Below are 16509 nucleotides of genomic sequence, written 5' to 3'. Positions count from 1 at the left end.
GATGTTTGCTAAAGTGGTGCTAGAGACCTCATTAATTCTTAGTTACATTGCTAATCATATGCTGTGCACTGTCAGTTACTGGCATAGAAGTGATCTGAGATCAAGCACCTGTCAGGCAGTACCCTTTACTGGGACTTTGGGATGCCCATGTCTTTCCAAATGAGATCCTTTTTAGAACATTTTGTGCTATCTGTAGCATCCCTACCTTCCTTGAGAGCAACCACTGCCCCAAGTCCACACTGTCTCATTTCCTTCTTCTGTTCCCCTATTGCAGCTGCTAAGGGCTTTTTCTTAGAATCATAGAATCATCATAGAATCACCAAAGTTGGGAAAGGCCTATAAGATCATCCAGTCCAACTGTCCACCTACCACCAATATTTCCCCACTAAACCATGTCTCTTAGTACAACATCTAAATGTTCCTTGAATACTTCCAGGGTCGGTGACTCCACCACCTCCCTGGACAGCCCATTCCAGTGCCTGACCACTGTTTTGAAGAAGAATTTCCTGAATATCCAAGCTGAACCTCCCCTGGTGCACCCTGAGGCCATTCTCTGCAGTCCTATCACTGTTACACAGTGGAAGAGACCAACCCCCACCTCATCACAACCTCCCTTCAAGAAGTTGTAGAGTGCAATGAGGTCTCCCCTGAGCCTCCTCTTCTCCAGAGTGAACAATCCCAGCTTCTTCAGCCACTCCCCATAAGTCCTCTGCTCCAGATCCCTCACAGTTTCGTTGCCCTTCTCTGGACACATTCCAGGACCTCACTGTCTTTTCTGTAGTGAGGGGCTCAAAACTGCACACAGTGCTCAAAGTGCAGCCTCACCAGAGCTGAGCACAGGAGGACAATCATCTCCTCCTACTGTCAACACAATTTCTTATAATATTTTAAAAATATATTCAAATATAAATTTATCTTTCATGCTTTCCTCTTCTCTATGTGGCTTTTTATGCACCACCTACAAAGTGTCTTAGCTTTAGCAGCAGCAAAGCTCACCTCTTCTCTGAATGTCCCTTGCACAGCAACATAAACATTCTTTTGGTGTCTAGGAGCTGTAGACTAAAACCCTCTCAGTTCAAGAAGTGCCCCATTTCCAAGGCGAGATGGCTATCACCAGAGATCCTGAAAGCTGAACTCAGACTACACTAGGCTATGTGCTGCTGGGGATTTCAGAAGAAGCCAGACATCTTGTCTGGTTAGTCCAGAGCATGACAGATTTTAGGTGAGAAATGTGTGGCATTTCCTCAGCTTGGGCTGTATTTGAACCTACTCAAAACTTTGCTTTGAGGGATTTGATGGCAGTCTAAGACGTTTCTAAGAGCAAGTGTTTAGCGGATTGGACAGTGCTGGAGAGTGGGCAGCATGGATCCCTGCGATTCAGGCTTTTGCATTTTGTCCAGGTCCCAGGATAATTTTGATACGTGCGTATGTTGCTCTTACTGCCTTCTGCTCAAAAGTCTGGCAAGTAATTGCATGTGCTAAGACCTATGTACCTATACGCACAAACCTATTTACTTTGCTTTTTAATGAAATCCCTACATTTACATGACTAAATGACATGTCTGCATCAGCAGGCCCTAGACATAAAGCTCACCACTGTGTGATGTACACTGCAGTTCCATCCAGGCTGCGGTGCCAAACACTCTGAACTTCAGCCATCCTGGTACTGTAAATGGGGAGATTCATTCCTACTTTGTAAATAGGATACAAACCAGCTTTCAGGCAGTACTGGAAATAAAAAATAAATGTTTTTCCTCTTAAAGGAGTAAAAAGCTCATCTTCTAAAATATGAAAAATATTTCAATTTGGTAGAGAACAAAATACTTTCAAATTATGCAACGTGAAACCATTCCTGACACCCCTACTGAAACATGACCCTGGTTCCAGGGTGTTCAGGCACTCCTGCTGGGACAGATCATCTGCATTTAAATTACAAGGTTCAGCCATATGTCTGGCTGGGAAATGAAAAGGTTGGAGTGATAGATACCGCCTTGTGATTCTGCAGTTGGAGCCTTTCATGCTATTCAGTCACTCTCCTGCACAGTGGCCTGTTCCAGGAAAAGCTCGCTTCCCATTAAATAATATCTGAATGTCTCCAAGGCCCATTTCAGAAATAAGCATTCTTTTTTTTTTTTTTTTTTTCTTTCTCAGAAACTACCTATCAAATCTTCACTTGGAACAGTTTTTGACTGATATTCTTCTCTGGTTGTTTAACGTTAACAACTTATCAGTTTAACCCACACAACGTTTTTGACATTTAGGTTATGATATATTACTTGGGATTAATCTCCCTCATTCATAACAGCACAGAACTTTCTAGCTCCCCACCCCGGTGTATCTGCACGTTTTAAAACAAGAAAGCTCTATTCTTTATAAATCAAATTATGCTTTCTTTTTTTTTCCCCTGATTTTGCACCCCTGATATTAGTCAGTCTACGGTGCTGTCTTTCAGTGAGAAATATTTTTGTTGTACCTGTCAAAACAGTATCAGTGCAGCTGCTGGATGCGTTCTGTAACGACTTGGCCTTTGCTTCTTTTGTGCTGTGATGAATGACTATTACAGTATTCTCAGCACTTCAGTTGTATATCCTGAAAAAAAGTAAAATTACTTTGTGAGAAAATATATTTTATATTACGAAGAAAAAAAAAAAGATATATATATGTATAGTGTTCTGAAAATATAGGTTCTTTTCCCCACATTTTAGGTGCTATATCCTTTCTGGACTTTTAAGTTGTTGTTGCACAAGGCTTGACTTTAAGAAACACGGCCTTGTGCAGGCTTGTTGATTTGATAGAAGTACCAGCAAGTGGTAAAGGCACAGCTTAGGTTTAGAAATCTGGTTGCCATACTTCTTAAATTGGAACCTCTCCCAGAACGTACAGTCTTCACCGAAAGCCTTACACAGAGAGGATGCCATTCAAAGCATCAGTGGTATAGGTCTGGCCCTGTACATTCCATGTTTCAGTGGCTGGTAATTCCATCAGGACATTTTTATTCTACACATACGAGGCACTGAGCTCAAAGTCTGCACTCTTCAGAAGAACATACTCACAAGGAATTCAGAGAATACTGCCAAAGAAGCTTCATCCCTGGGACTTCTCTAGTAAAAGCAGCTTTGCACGTGAGTGAGAAAGAGGTCAAAAGAAGCCTTGCTGTGTTATATTTTCTGCTTGTCCAGATGCTTGCTGCGGTTTGCCCTCACAGTGTTGGAGACCATGCGGCCAGGCTGAGCTGCTGACTGCCCACTGGCCACAACGATGTGGTATGAGTGGTGTCCCCATCTCCAAGGCACGACTCCCTGTGGCTGCAGGCTGCAGCCTGCCTTCTGCTGTCTCCAGCCACTGATGCAAAGCTTTGAACTCAGCCACAGAGCTCAGTGCTTTTATCGCCACTTTGAAAAGGAAAAGAAAGAAAAAGACCATTAGTGTAGACCAAGTGTGAATTGGTAAAAAGGGATATCCTTGTGAACTGCTCCCAGAATTGTAACTGGCCTCTGGCGCTCTTAGGAACAAAGAGTTGCAAGAATTAGCGTAACAGAATGGCTCTCAAGGTACTTATTTTCATATACTTTTTATTCTTGCTTTTTGTCAGGATAGTTTTAATTGAAAGTAAGCACTGGCAGTAATCATATAGCAAACAGTTCCTTTTGATAGCTTTGAAACATCTCTTTTTCTTAAAAGCTCCTGGTAGCGTGATTGAAAAATCAACTGAGTATGCATAAAACTTTTAACATCTAATTTGGTACAGAAATTTTCCACATATGGCATAAATTCTGTGTGTTTTATAAGAGAGACTAGAGAGTTTCATGGAGTGGTGTCTATCTGTAATATACACATACACACCACAGATGCGTATGTTTTTGTCTGTGTCATACACAAAGTATTATAGGCATGTGTTTAAAGGAAGACAGAGTGACAAACGTCTCAGAGCCACAAGGTCTACCTGATGTGTATTATGCATGTTAGTAACAAGTGCCCTATGGATGTGCTGACACCAGAAGAACCCCTTGGGTCTTTCTGACAATAATGCACGTATAAAACTTCAATGAAACATGTCATCCTTTTCACTCATTTTTACTGAGGAAATGCAAACAACACACTGTGTTTAAATAGCTTTAAAGATCTGATATAAATCAACAATAGGCAGGAAATTTAAGAAAGCCAAAGTCTGACACTCCCATTTCAGCACATTACACTCTGTTTTTGCAAAGCAAGTTAGAAGCCCTGGGTATTCCACCTGATTTTCAGTTCTTTATGTCAGACCCTATGGGAAAAGCACCAGAAGGCACAGAAGCTTCCACCTCAAACCCTGTAGGCAAGAGTTCAAGTGAAAGCACAAGTGTTCCATACAAAGCCTCAGGAGCTCTTTGGCCTGAGACACCATTTTCCTGCAGCTCATGCCGCATCCCTGTTCCAATCATGTAGCACCAAGGTGCCCTGAGCTGCATGTTGGTGTTCATGGAATCGTAAGTCTTCCAGAGCATCAAGGCCTACCACACAGCAGCTGCCCCAGCCCCACCCTAGGGCCTGCAGGGCTGGAGATGGGACTGGAAATAGGGCTCTCTGCAGGGAACCAGGGTGGGCCTGGCCGTGAGGCCTCCACTGGCACAGGGCTGGGTGGGAGGCCTGGCTCCCCTTGCTGCACTGTAGCTCTGGCAGTGATCTTGGTTAGTAGGAAAACAACCTGGAGAAAGGAAAGGATTTCCATGTCAGAAGGTTTCTTTTCACTGTCAACTTCCACACAGCCGGAGGAAGAAATCCCCTGGGCAGTTGGAGCTTATAACGTCACGGGCACAAGGTTTATTTTGAGAAAACAAGCACGTGTCAGCAGTTTTTTAGTTATTCCTTCAACCTTTAGGCACACTGGCAAGGCATCGATTCAGTGCCTTTCTTACATGAAGGCATATAGACAGGAAAGCACCATGCCAGCTGTGAGTGCAATATGCCACTGGTCTGTTAATGATCAAGAGCGACAATAGCAAAGGAACCAGAAACCAAGCTGAGCAAAAGGAGGAGAGGCATGCACAGAATAAATGTGCGGCAGCTACTGAGTATTAGAAATGTATTTGGTAGTACTATTGAATGTCCTTACAGTATTGGTTAGGGACAGCTGTACAGCTGTGCCAGAGGGTTTTATTTTTTTTTTCCAGCTCCTGCTTTCCACAGAGGCAGCAGCATAAAAATAAACACACATTAAAATCAATCTACAGGGAACTGGATAAACACAGTGCAATGATGGCTGCACTCTTGTGGCTTGCACCCTGTGCCTGTTAAACACCAGCCTTGGATTTCTGTAATATAATCCAGCAAAGACAGCAGCATTTAAAAAGAAATGTAATAATTTTAAGCCTTTACCTTAAAATGATGCCCTTACTAATGGTAAGTAGCTCCTCTGCTTTAAGTCTGTTTATTACACTACGGTAGGCTGTACTTGCTGCATCACTTGAAAACATGAGATAATTCTTACAAAAAACTCAGCCCTTCTGTGTGTACATTTGAATAGTGTAAGATTCAGCATGTGTAATTATTTTCAGTCAGCTTTTGTGCACTTGTGTTGAACAGGTGGAAACTCCAAAACTAAAAACAGAGTGGAGAGAGGAGGAGAGGAGGAGAGCCAAAAGTTCTCCGTGTCCTATCCTTTCCCTCTGAACGTGCAGAACATATCTGTAACACACTGAGTCAATAATGGAAGTATTTCCCAAACTTGGACCCTGACCTTGCACCTGGACCCTGCCCCTGCACAGCCTCCCACTGCCACATCAGGCTTTCGGTCTCAGTGTCTGTGCATACAGATGTGACGATTTGACCAGTGACCTACATAGGACATGTTTCCTAACCCGGACGGCAAGCAATTTTAAGAGCACAGTGCTGCCACTCCTGCATAGGAGAAACTCCCACTTCCTCCTAAAGGATGTCTCTGGCTGTAGACGGCAGCGGCGGGGGCTGTCACACAGAGGCAGAGATTCTGTAAGGCAGCTCTATGAACGTGGCAAAAGACCTGAGGGAAAATATGGAGAGAAGATGAATCTATTCAACGCTAAACATGTTTATTTTAACTTCTCTGGAGCTTCTGAAAAATCACTGAGCAAAACTCCAGGGTATAAATCAAAGTGAGAGAGAGAAAGAAAGAGGGCAAGCAAAAGAAAGTCATTACTTTGATTGGCAATGAAAGATTACTCAGAATCCATAACTGTGTTTACCTAGCTCAGCTTTGTGATCTAAGCTCACCATTTCAAAACCCTTGAAAGAAGCCCATGTGAAAAAAATGAAAGAGCCTGGAGTGTTCACAGGAAAAGGACTTATGTAAGTACACTACAAGTGGAAGGGTGCGCTTTGCCACTTACGCTCACACAGTGCATTTTCTTTACTATTAAACACACGTTTTAAAGAAATGAGTTAATTTCAAATTAAGGATTAATGGGTTGTGGGTTGTTTTGTTTTGTTTTGTATTGTTCCTTTTAGGAGTTTAAATTACAGATTAAAGGTTAAAATGATGACCAAAATGACATCTACTTACTTTTTTTTTTTTCCACCTTACTGCACTGTCCTACACCTTAGGGCAGCCACAATTATATTATCAGGCTGAAAAGTCAGTGCTAGGCACGCAATTACAATAAGCACTGTTCTCATTTGTTCACTGTAAGCTCCCCATTTCCTTCTTAAAAGTTGTTTTCAAAAGGATCTGCTTGCGTAATTGTGCAAGCCCTGGTAGCCTCAATCCCCAAGAATGTTTTCAATGACCTCTTCCTGCCCGGTTTTTCCATGAGGGAACTGTTGAGAAAGGGGGAGCTGACAGAGTTACCAGAGGGTAAATGAGTAGACAGATCCAGAACAGAGATTAGAGTTTCAGTAAAGAAACAAACAAACAAAACAAAACAAAACAAAACATAAAAACAACCAACCCTAAAAATATATTTCTCTCTTTTTTTCTCCCTGTTGTTATGATCTATGATTGCTTTTAAAAACTCCCCCTGATTTTAACATTTAACGTCCTTTTTAACAGGCCTTCCAGCTACAAGGTAGACCATCACTTCAGAGATAGGAATATTAACACAGAGGAACAGGAGCACTTCATCCACATAATGGCTACTGGCTTCAAGCAGGCTGTGGACCAGTCCTTGCTACCAAGAGGCTGGGTGGCTTTGTAATGACAGTGTGAGTCAACGCTGCCATTTGCACTACACATAAGTGAGTGCAAACAGAGGGTGGGAGGGCAGTAGCCAGAGTATTAGAAATGAAATACCTGCTTCTGAGGGGAGCTGGGAGCTGTAATGCAAGAACATACCTGTACTCTGTGTGTAGCAAATCAAGAGTTGTTTATTTACAGTATCAGTGTTTTGGTTGCGGTGAACACTTCAGAAGCCTAAGGGCAAACTGACCTTGAGAAGTTCAGATTATTAATAATTAATTATTACCCTCTGACAGACCCCATTTATCACCACAAGCACCACATACATTAATTAGAGCACTTCTGGCACTGGAGCAAACCCGTTCCCTTCATACCAGATTTTGTTTTAGATTTTGTTCCCAGAGGGAGCGTTGGAATTCTTAGATGTACCAAGGAGCAGCTTAGAGATTTTCCACTAGGATGGGTTTAAAACTATTTTTTTACTGTCCCCAAATCATGTTCAATGATAACCAAAAGAATATCTTTGCTAGAGAAAGACAAAATTAATAACCAGAGTTGCAGTTTTTAACCCCGCTTGTCACCTACAGCACTGACACTGGGGACCGCAGGGTAGATTATTCAGCAATTAACATTACATGATGTTGCTGAATGCAGCATATTTCCTAGCTTAAAAACATGCCACTCTGTGGCAATGCAGGGTAGGCAGCTCTTAAAGTTTGGACTGAATCTAAATGAAAGTCTCCCATGAATTGTTCAACTGCTGCCATTACTTTGTATATTGTGATTATGGTGTGATGCAAAGTAGGGATTTGAAAGGGCAGGAACAGAAATATTTCTTTGAGACTGATAACATTTTGCTCATTCCCATGTACCAAGAGGACAGGAGATTACTGTGTTGCACTTTCCCACTCCCAAAAGGGGTGCAAAATGATAGTTTCATAGTTGGGTCAAAATCTGTACTTACCTCTAATATAAAATTTCCCATCAGCTTAAAGTGTGCAAATTCAGTCCAGTACAGAAGAATTCGGGAGATAAATATACCGAGAATTTTATTAGCTACAGTGAACTGCGAAGTCCGCGGTGTTGCACTGCTTGCATTTTTCTCTGGATGGGAACATACATGTGTGTATATGTATATGGGCAAATATGATGCACCAGTGCTCCATGCTTTTAACTATTCACCCAAACTAGCCTGCCTCTTTAAAAGAAGCATGGGCTGAAACATGCTATCTGCTTCTCAGAAAGCCGAAGGTGGATGCTTGCCAGGGATTTGTGCAGCTTCCTGGCCCGGCTGATAAAGCAGGCCACCGTGAGGTAAAGCCCTGCTTTCCCTCCAGACACGTTTCCTCTGCGGCCGCCCAGGGGCAAGGAACTGAGATGATCAGGGAAACAAGGGGACTGCAACACATGGGGACCACTGGAGGAATCCCCTGAGAGGTTCCCACATGACTGCATTTAGAAATGTGAGCTTCTGAGTCAGGGTATTCACATCAGTGCATGGAAAGCACAGCTAATGCTGGAAGTTTAATGATAGCGTTTGACCATGTTAACCAGTAAGTGACAAGGCAGGGTCACGGGAGTTAATTATTCGAGTAAGTGAGTGCTAAAAGAAATGTTGAGAAACGCTGGTAGTTTGCACTGACTGAAATGGAAGGTGACTAATCATTTCAGAGTTTAACCTTGACAGCTCTAAGCATACCCTCCTTTCTCTTTCACCACTTTTGTTTTTTTAAATCAATATTGTGTACCTCGTGGGCAGAACATTAAAGGTTTTGCAGCACAAAGAAAAAGGAAAAAAAAAAAAGGCAGTCTGGATAGAAGGGTACCCGTGAGATGGAGATGAGAGCTCTGAGAGAGAAACACTCTGATATGGAAGGCTTCAGCTTTGGGGAAAGAGGTTCTGGCCTCCTGTGTGACGCAGGGCCACCCTCCCTCCCTCTTGGTACTTGTGTCTCTGGATTTCAGCCCCTCCGGGGCAAGCTCTACCTGGCTGTACGTGCCAAGCGCAATCAGGCCCAGCTCTCCACTGATCTCCGGTGGCAGTGCCATGATACAAACAGTAATGAAGAGAGACTGCTTGTACCTGCCTGCCTAGCCACCAGAGAATCCACCACTTCACATTTTTCATTATTTATTTTCATGCCCTGATAATTTAGAAAACTCCAAGGCAAAGTACAATTACTGCTGTGCCATGGCCGCTAAGCTTCTGTGAGACACAGCTGCATAATTTTAAGAGCCAGCAAACCGCTAGACCTCTTTGTTTCAACAGGCAAATACCAGCAAGCAAGGTAATATTGGGTACGCATTTTTCTTCTTTTGTATGCTGAACTGCTTTACAACTTCTAACACTGATACATGAGTCTATGACATCAAGGAAAAAAAGAAAAGAAAGCAACTATAAGCTAACTCTTCATAACAATCATGTGGCATATACACAGAGCTTTTCATCCCTCTCCTTGTAGGCCACCTCTTTTTTAATGCAGCCCAGAACACAGTTGGCCTTTCGGGCTGCAAGCGCACACTGCTGGATCATGTCCAGCTCCTTGTCCACCAGGACCCCCAAGTCCTTCTCCACAAGGCTGCTCACAAGGAGATCTTCCCCCGGTCTGTATAAATACCTGCAATTGCCCTGGCCCAAGTGCAGCACCCTGCACCCTGCCTTATTGAACCTCATCAGGTTTTCTCAGGCCCATTTCTCCAGCCTGTCCAGGTCCCTCTGGATGGCTTCCCTTACTTCCAATGTATCAACTACACCGCTCAGCTTGGCGTTGTCAGTTATCATTCAACATCCAGGGAAAGTGCAGCTGTCTCCAGACTGGGATGCAACGTGTGTTAAATAAACAGAATTTGAGGTTTGGAATCATTTTTCCCACTTAACACTTCAGTGAGGGTAAAGCGAAAAAGAAAAGTATATTCAAAGCATATGATACTGCAATTAGAAGGAAGGCAGAACTGAAGAGTTTAAATGCAAAGTTATATTGAGAGGGTAAAGATTAAATTTATGATGAAATGGCGATGGTGAGTACAAGTGTGCATCATATTTTCCTCCCCAACCACCAACCAACCAAATAATAAATAATTTAAAAAATATATATACTTTTGAAGTTTTAATCTGGTTATTTAAAAGTCCGTCCTTACTGTTATGCACAGAACCTCCAGTGCTATTTCTGCTCATTGCTGGGCTGGGTGCCACACTGGCATACATCATTTGGGAGCACCTCAAAGGGAAAGCTGCAAAATCCTCAATAGTAATGTCAGTGGGAAAAGAAGTATTTCTAAAAAATATTCATTCCTGATGTGTAGCATGAAGTCACATCGGTTGTGAGAACTTGCTGTTCTTCCCAATCATGTTGTAGGGATGCTAGAAATGTTATCTTACTGGGTTCTCTAAGGGAGAAGTCCACTTGTAAGACGGGTCAGTATTGGTCACCAGTCAGTCTTTCATAGTATCATAGTATCATAGTCTTGTGCGGGTTGGAAGGGACCTGAGAGATCATCGAGTCCAACCCCCGGGATCTGAGCCCCCTGTGTAGCAGAGCGGCACTTCTACCACTTGCACCACAGGGGATTCAAACCCTGGCCTCTGGTGTTGCAATGTGGCATTCCTACCACTGTGCCACCGGGGCACACAACATTTCATTAAATGTTACCTTGCATATGATGCCCCAAATGTCTTTTCAGTAGCAGTCCACATCCCTAGTGGCACACAGCAGTGATTGCCCTTGTCACAAGCTTGATTCCTGCTGCCCAGGCTGCCTCTGTCCCTGAAACTCCTGAACAGCTTCCAAATGTCTAGTATGAATCAGAGGTCAGCTCTCCTTCCTTATAGCTCACCACTGTGCACAGTGGGCCACCTCTACAAGCAAATGTGCATGGGTGGGAGAGTGTATGTGGACTGAACCTTGACGGCAGCCTCAGGCAGCACTCCTCAGCCTTTTATGGATAGGCAGAGTAAGACAACCTTCAGAATAAACAAGCAAACAGAGATGTTTGCCTGGTCATGCAGAGGATTTGTGAAATAAAGGGTACCACTGAGGCTGCTAACAGTACTTAACAAATGAAATAACAAGCCATTCCACCAGATATTTAAGGTGACAAGACCATGCTTGTGCCAGGTGCTGCTTTCAGACTGCATGTCATTTTCTGCATCAGTAGAGTAATCCAGACCATCATGGGGGCCATCAGTGGCCAAGAGGAAAGAAGCCCAGCTATGGCTGGGGAAAACATATTTTTTGAGCCAGGTAAGGATGTTGAGAAGCAAAGATTATATGTATAAAAAAGAATCTTTGCTTCAGCTCCTATCTAAGAATAAACATTATACAGTGTTAAAAAAACAAACCAAAAAAAAACCCAAAAAACAAACAACAACAACAAAAAAACAGTCATTGTTGCAAACAAGTCACCTTTCATGAAGGGTATGCTTTTAAGATACTCATGTAACTCGAAGACTGTAGAGGGCAGAAGCCTGGTTTTCAAGTCCCATTGCTCAAGTCAAGAATAATTTGCTCTCCTGCAGTACTTGGACTGCGGAGTAGGGATGCGGTAACGGCAGTGTGGGTGGTTCATAGCTTTCACTTTGCTTTGGCTTGGGAAGCTGGGAAGCCACAGCAGTTTTTCGCATGTGTCTTTTTGTTGCCTTAAGCATGAATGTCCCTTTTGTCCTCTAACAATCCCAGTAGTGTGTTCAGGAAGACAGTCTTTGACCCTTTCCTGGACTGCTGATAGAAGCCAACTGAAGCAGCAGGATGCTGTTCTTCTAAAACTATGTTGTGGTTCTTGCTGCTGGTGCCACTGCTGGCATCAGGCAAGCCTGGGTGATTGCAAACTACTTTGCCTAATGTTGCCTAATTTGTGCTAATGTACTTCCATTAATCTGTACCAGTGGTGAAAAGCACTGCTTGTAATACTCTGTTTCAATTTTTTGTGCACCATCCTTGCACTCATTCCTTAGGAATTATTTCAGCTGGTGGTTTTAGATCTTCAGCTCAATACCATGTTACAAAGCAGGCAGAAGGGTTGAAGTGACACCTTGCACCATGCCATCTTGATGAGGCCATCTTATTTTTTTGAACATCTTTATTTGGAAACTTTTGGTCAGTTCCCATTTTCCCTCTGTGCTGTAAACCTACCAGTTTTAGGCAGCATGGTACTGGTACATACTTTTCAAGTAAGTGCTGGTACTTGTGATGAAGCTCCCCTTATAGTCATCACATGATTCAGAGTCCAACAGTCACTCATTCAGTACATTTTATAGAACTGCAAGATATCCACAGTTCTGCATAGAATCTACTTGTTTAGCCTCCAAGCTGCCACTGTAGAAGGGTCTGGTCAGTCGTTGGCTATGTCTTCCCCTCCACATGGATATCTTGGATACCAAAAGAGACCTCAAATGGCCCTGGATCTTTACTAGTGGGCAAATAAATTAATCTCCTATCTCCCATCACTTAGGATCTGTCTATTCTTACTGGGAAGAAATAGGTGGCTGTTTCTCTCATCTATCTGAGAATGGGCTGGAGCGCCCCTTGGGGACTCCTGTCTCTACACATTGATTTAATTTAGGAATTTAGGTGAGTAGGTAAGGTGAGATGACTTATTTTTGGATGGTGAAGTAGTGAGGTGAAATGAATCCCATCCATACCAGCACATGATTAATGCTAAAACAGTGAGCACCTTACACTGTGCTCTTAAATGTCATAATAATTTTGGTTAGATTAATGTCTTCTAAAAGTGTTGCTACTTTTATTAAATTGATCCTTTCTAATTTTAATCCAGTAAATTTCAGAAAGAGGCTTTAAAGGGTAATAATTTTTGCAACTAGGCTCAAAACTCAGAAACATGAGACAGTAAGTCAGCAACTTGGTACTGAATTCACAAGATGTATATGAAAAGTGACTTTGAATCCCTATGCAAGTCATACAGAAGGAGTAGTATACACAAGACATATCACTATATTGTGACAAACCATAAAGCAGCTTTCAGCTTTATAGCATCTTGACAAGCTGTTCAAAATCAAGTCTTTAACCTTACTCTTTACTCTGATGATTAGGTTTCCCTGTTTGACACATATATTATGCTATATTTAATGCACAGTGGAAACAAAGGTAACATTTTCTGTACTACAGGCCTACTTTATTGTGTTTTAGCCTGTCACTCTTTGGTCTTTTATCGTAAGAAAAGCATGCTGTACTTGTTTGTATAGCAACAGATATTTTCTAACAGTAGTCCTGATATCTGCAATAGGGATTTATGAGGCCAAGAAGTGAAGTGTAGTCTTTCCCCTCAAGAATAACTGCTGGTGTGTTAATCTGGGGAAAAAAAAATCATATCATTTTTTCGTAAGTCTCTCTAGAGATGTGGGTTTTACTTACTTCTCTGAGCAGTCAGTGGTCATGACAGTAACACAACCTCACTGGCCTATTAAAGCTCATAAAATATAGAACAGTACTCAAAAAGTATTTATAGACTCAAAAATAGAAGTCAGGACATATCCCTATCATAACCAACACCTTTTTGGCAATGCTTATTCCACTCCTGTGATTGCTGACTGCTCAGTCTGACCTGGCGAGACAGCATTTCTGGATAACTGATACCTACAAGGCCCAGTGGCTTTCATGCATTATCTACAGCATCTGCTTTTCTTAGAATACCTTGTTCTTGTCGCTATTCACAAGGCTACTGCAATTACTGAATTCTTGTACATATAGAACACCCAGTTGCTGTGTCTCAAAAGAATTCCGTCAGTCTGGTGAGGAGCTGCAGGGGAGATGCTAAAAGGAATGAAGAACAGTACAGGGAGCTACAGAAACGTCTGTTAAAAAAAGTAATAATAAATAAAAATGTAATTCTATCAGATAAAAGGAAAGAAAGTGTGCAAACTTGACTCTGAGTTGTCATAGCTGTCTCCATCAGTATTTTCCAGCCCATCATAAAAACGTCTCAGAAGGGGTGCTGCGAGGAAAAGAAGACTGATATGCCTGTAATGTCTTTTGTGAAGATGTACGTTGTGGGCATAGGCAGTGTGCACTGTTTGCAGCAGTGCTGGTGGCTGTATGATACTGATAGGAGTTTCAAGGTATAGAAAAGAACTGAGTCTGACTTGGTCTCTGTTATTATTGCTTTTCTAAGTTAAGGAACTATAGAACCTAGGTCTACTTCCACTGAGTATGTCAGCAAGAATTGGGAAAAAAAATGATGAATGCAATGATTGGAGTGCCCCTCTCAGAGCCAGGGTCTGTTATACCATTCCTGAGTTAAAGATGTAGTCTGAGTAATAAAAAGTGTGAAGAAACTGGTAAAATATTTGGGGCTATCCACATGCTGAATGTGTCAACTGAAGAAATAGAGGGCCAAATTTTCAGCAGCACTACAATACATTGGTTTTGACTGTGCTATTCTTCAGCATTTCTCAAGACCAAATGTGCTAAAATCACTGTGTTTCCTGATTAGATGCCAGTCTTTCTGTCCTGATGCAGTGACAGTGTACTCAGGTGATTTCTAACCATCAAGTTACATATGCACTCTACAATGCATTTGCTTATGTGGCAAAAAAATTGTCTAAAAATAACCATTACGAGCAGTAGGGGCTCTGGATGAAGGGACCAGCTTAAAGAAAATCTGAAAATGAACTTGTCCTTTCAAAGCACCTATGCTATTCAAAGGTCAGGCATGTGCTGCTCTTTCCTTGCTTCTTAATAATGAAGCGGTAAGCCTGTTTCATGCTAGCAATAATAGCCACTGTACCAAATTCAATCCAGTACTCTACATACAGTGATAGTGACATCTGATGGTACTTGTGACAGATTATTATGGTCCTCCATCATCAAAAAGCAGTAAAAATTCAAGGCTGCAGTTAAAATTAATCTGGCCATGAAACCAGCCTACAGTTATTTTTTTCCGCAACTACTGTAACATTGATGTATACAAGTCATCAAATGTGACTTTGTGAGGGTATTAGATGTACATAAAGCTTGCTGAGAGAAACACACTGTTGTTGCAATACATTCAGATGCCAACAACTTAAAGTGGATCTTTTTACTTCTCTGGTAACATGACACACAATACCAGCAACAAAATGACTTAGTGATATCCAGAATGTTTGGAAACCTACTACCACTGAGCTGGTTAATAATATTTCACTTTTCATGTGGAGACTCTGAATTGGTCTGACAGAAATGACTCTAACTGCCGATTTGAAATAAGTTTTAGTGAAAACCCTGAGGACAAAATTATGAAATTACAAGATCACAGCTGTCCCTAGGAAGACTCTTCTGGATTCTTAGCGAAAATCAAGGAGCTGAATGTACAGAGGAGGAAACTATCCACTGGCATCAGGCTCTATGGGAAAAGCCAGTAACTCTGTGCCTTGCTGATAGTGGCAAGGCAGTGCAAGGAACTGTCCTGTTGATGGAAGACTTTTCTGAGATTTATCAGTGATTAGCACTGCATCCATACAATAAATACAGACTTGGACATCAAGAAACTACGGTCTCCTGCTGTGAAGAGTAATACAGTGGGATGTAAACAACATCTTTTTTTAAAATTTTTTATTTTATTTTAAGGCACAAATGTTGGTATTCATGATGCCGTACAAGCTGAATAAACCTTATCAAACATGTAACACTGGAAAACTTGGTGGTAGAACAAATTTTCTGCATGCTTTAATTGTAGTCAAAGAGTCCCAGCTTCCCCCAGATTTTCATGGTTTGTTGTTCAACTAGAATTTCTTTCATACATCTGAAATTTGCTGCAGGTTATAGTATGTTTTGTGGTCCATCACAAGACGGCACATTACCAGTTGATACTATATAATCCACAATGAAAATATGTTTTTAATGCTCTGTGAAAAATTGAAAGAATTTGGGTTATCTTACTAAAAGCTGTAGAGGGGAAATGAAATACAGCCCAGCCCCGTGGCTGGAATTTATCCTTTATGTTAAAGAGATGGCAGTCTTACAAGCACAAGGTATCTGAAACTTATATTATTTAAAGAGCTATGTATGATCCATTTAATGCACGTGTTAAGTAGACATTTAAATATATAACATTTGTAACTGGAATTTAATTCTTTTATTCTATCTTCAGCTGGACTATGAATTGAATGTATAAATTACAGGTGTTCTAGATTCGGTGACTCATTTCTGAATTTGGTCAGGGATAATTCAGCCATTAAATGCTTCTTGGATTCTCTTTACAACATCTCATCATTGCCCCTCACTACAAGAAAGACATCAAGGCCCTGGAAAGCGTCCAGAGAAGGGCAACAAAACTGATGAGGGGCCTGGAGCACAAGTCTTACAAGAAGCGGCTGAGGGAGCTAAGATTATTCAGTTTGAAGAAGAGGAGGCTCAGGGGAGACCTCATTGCACTCTACAACTTCCTGA

The 16509-nt window shown here is 41.9% G+C and overlaps 1 long non-coding RNA gene across 1 annotated transcript; it reads right to left on the bottom strand.

Annotated features, from left to right (window-relative positions):
• Positions 1–801: 801 nt before the first annotated feature.
• Positions 802–5226, bottom strand: LOC107308059. The gene is made up of 3 exons (XR_001552618.2): positions 3054–5226; positions 2474–2589; positions 802–1728 (listed from the first exon to the last, which is right to left on the bottom strand). It is a non-coding gene; the product is annotated as an uncharacterized LOC107308059 (long non-coding RNA).
• Positions 5227–16509: the final 11283 nt, after the last annotated feature.

Source organism: Coturnix japonica, chromosome 1 (assembly GCF_001577835.2).
Source record: "Coturnix japonica isolate 7356 chromosome 1, Coturnix japonica 2.1, whole genome shotgun sequence".
Classification (NCBI taxonomy): domain Eukaryota; kingdom Metazoa; phylum Chordata; class Aves; order Galliformes; family Phasianidae; genus Coturnix; species Coturnix japonica.
The sequence above is the reverse complement of the archived record's forward strand: the minus strand, read 5'-3'. Positions and strand labels throughout refer to the sequence as shown.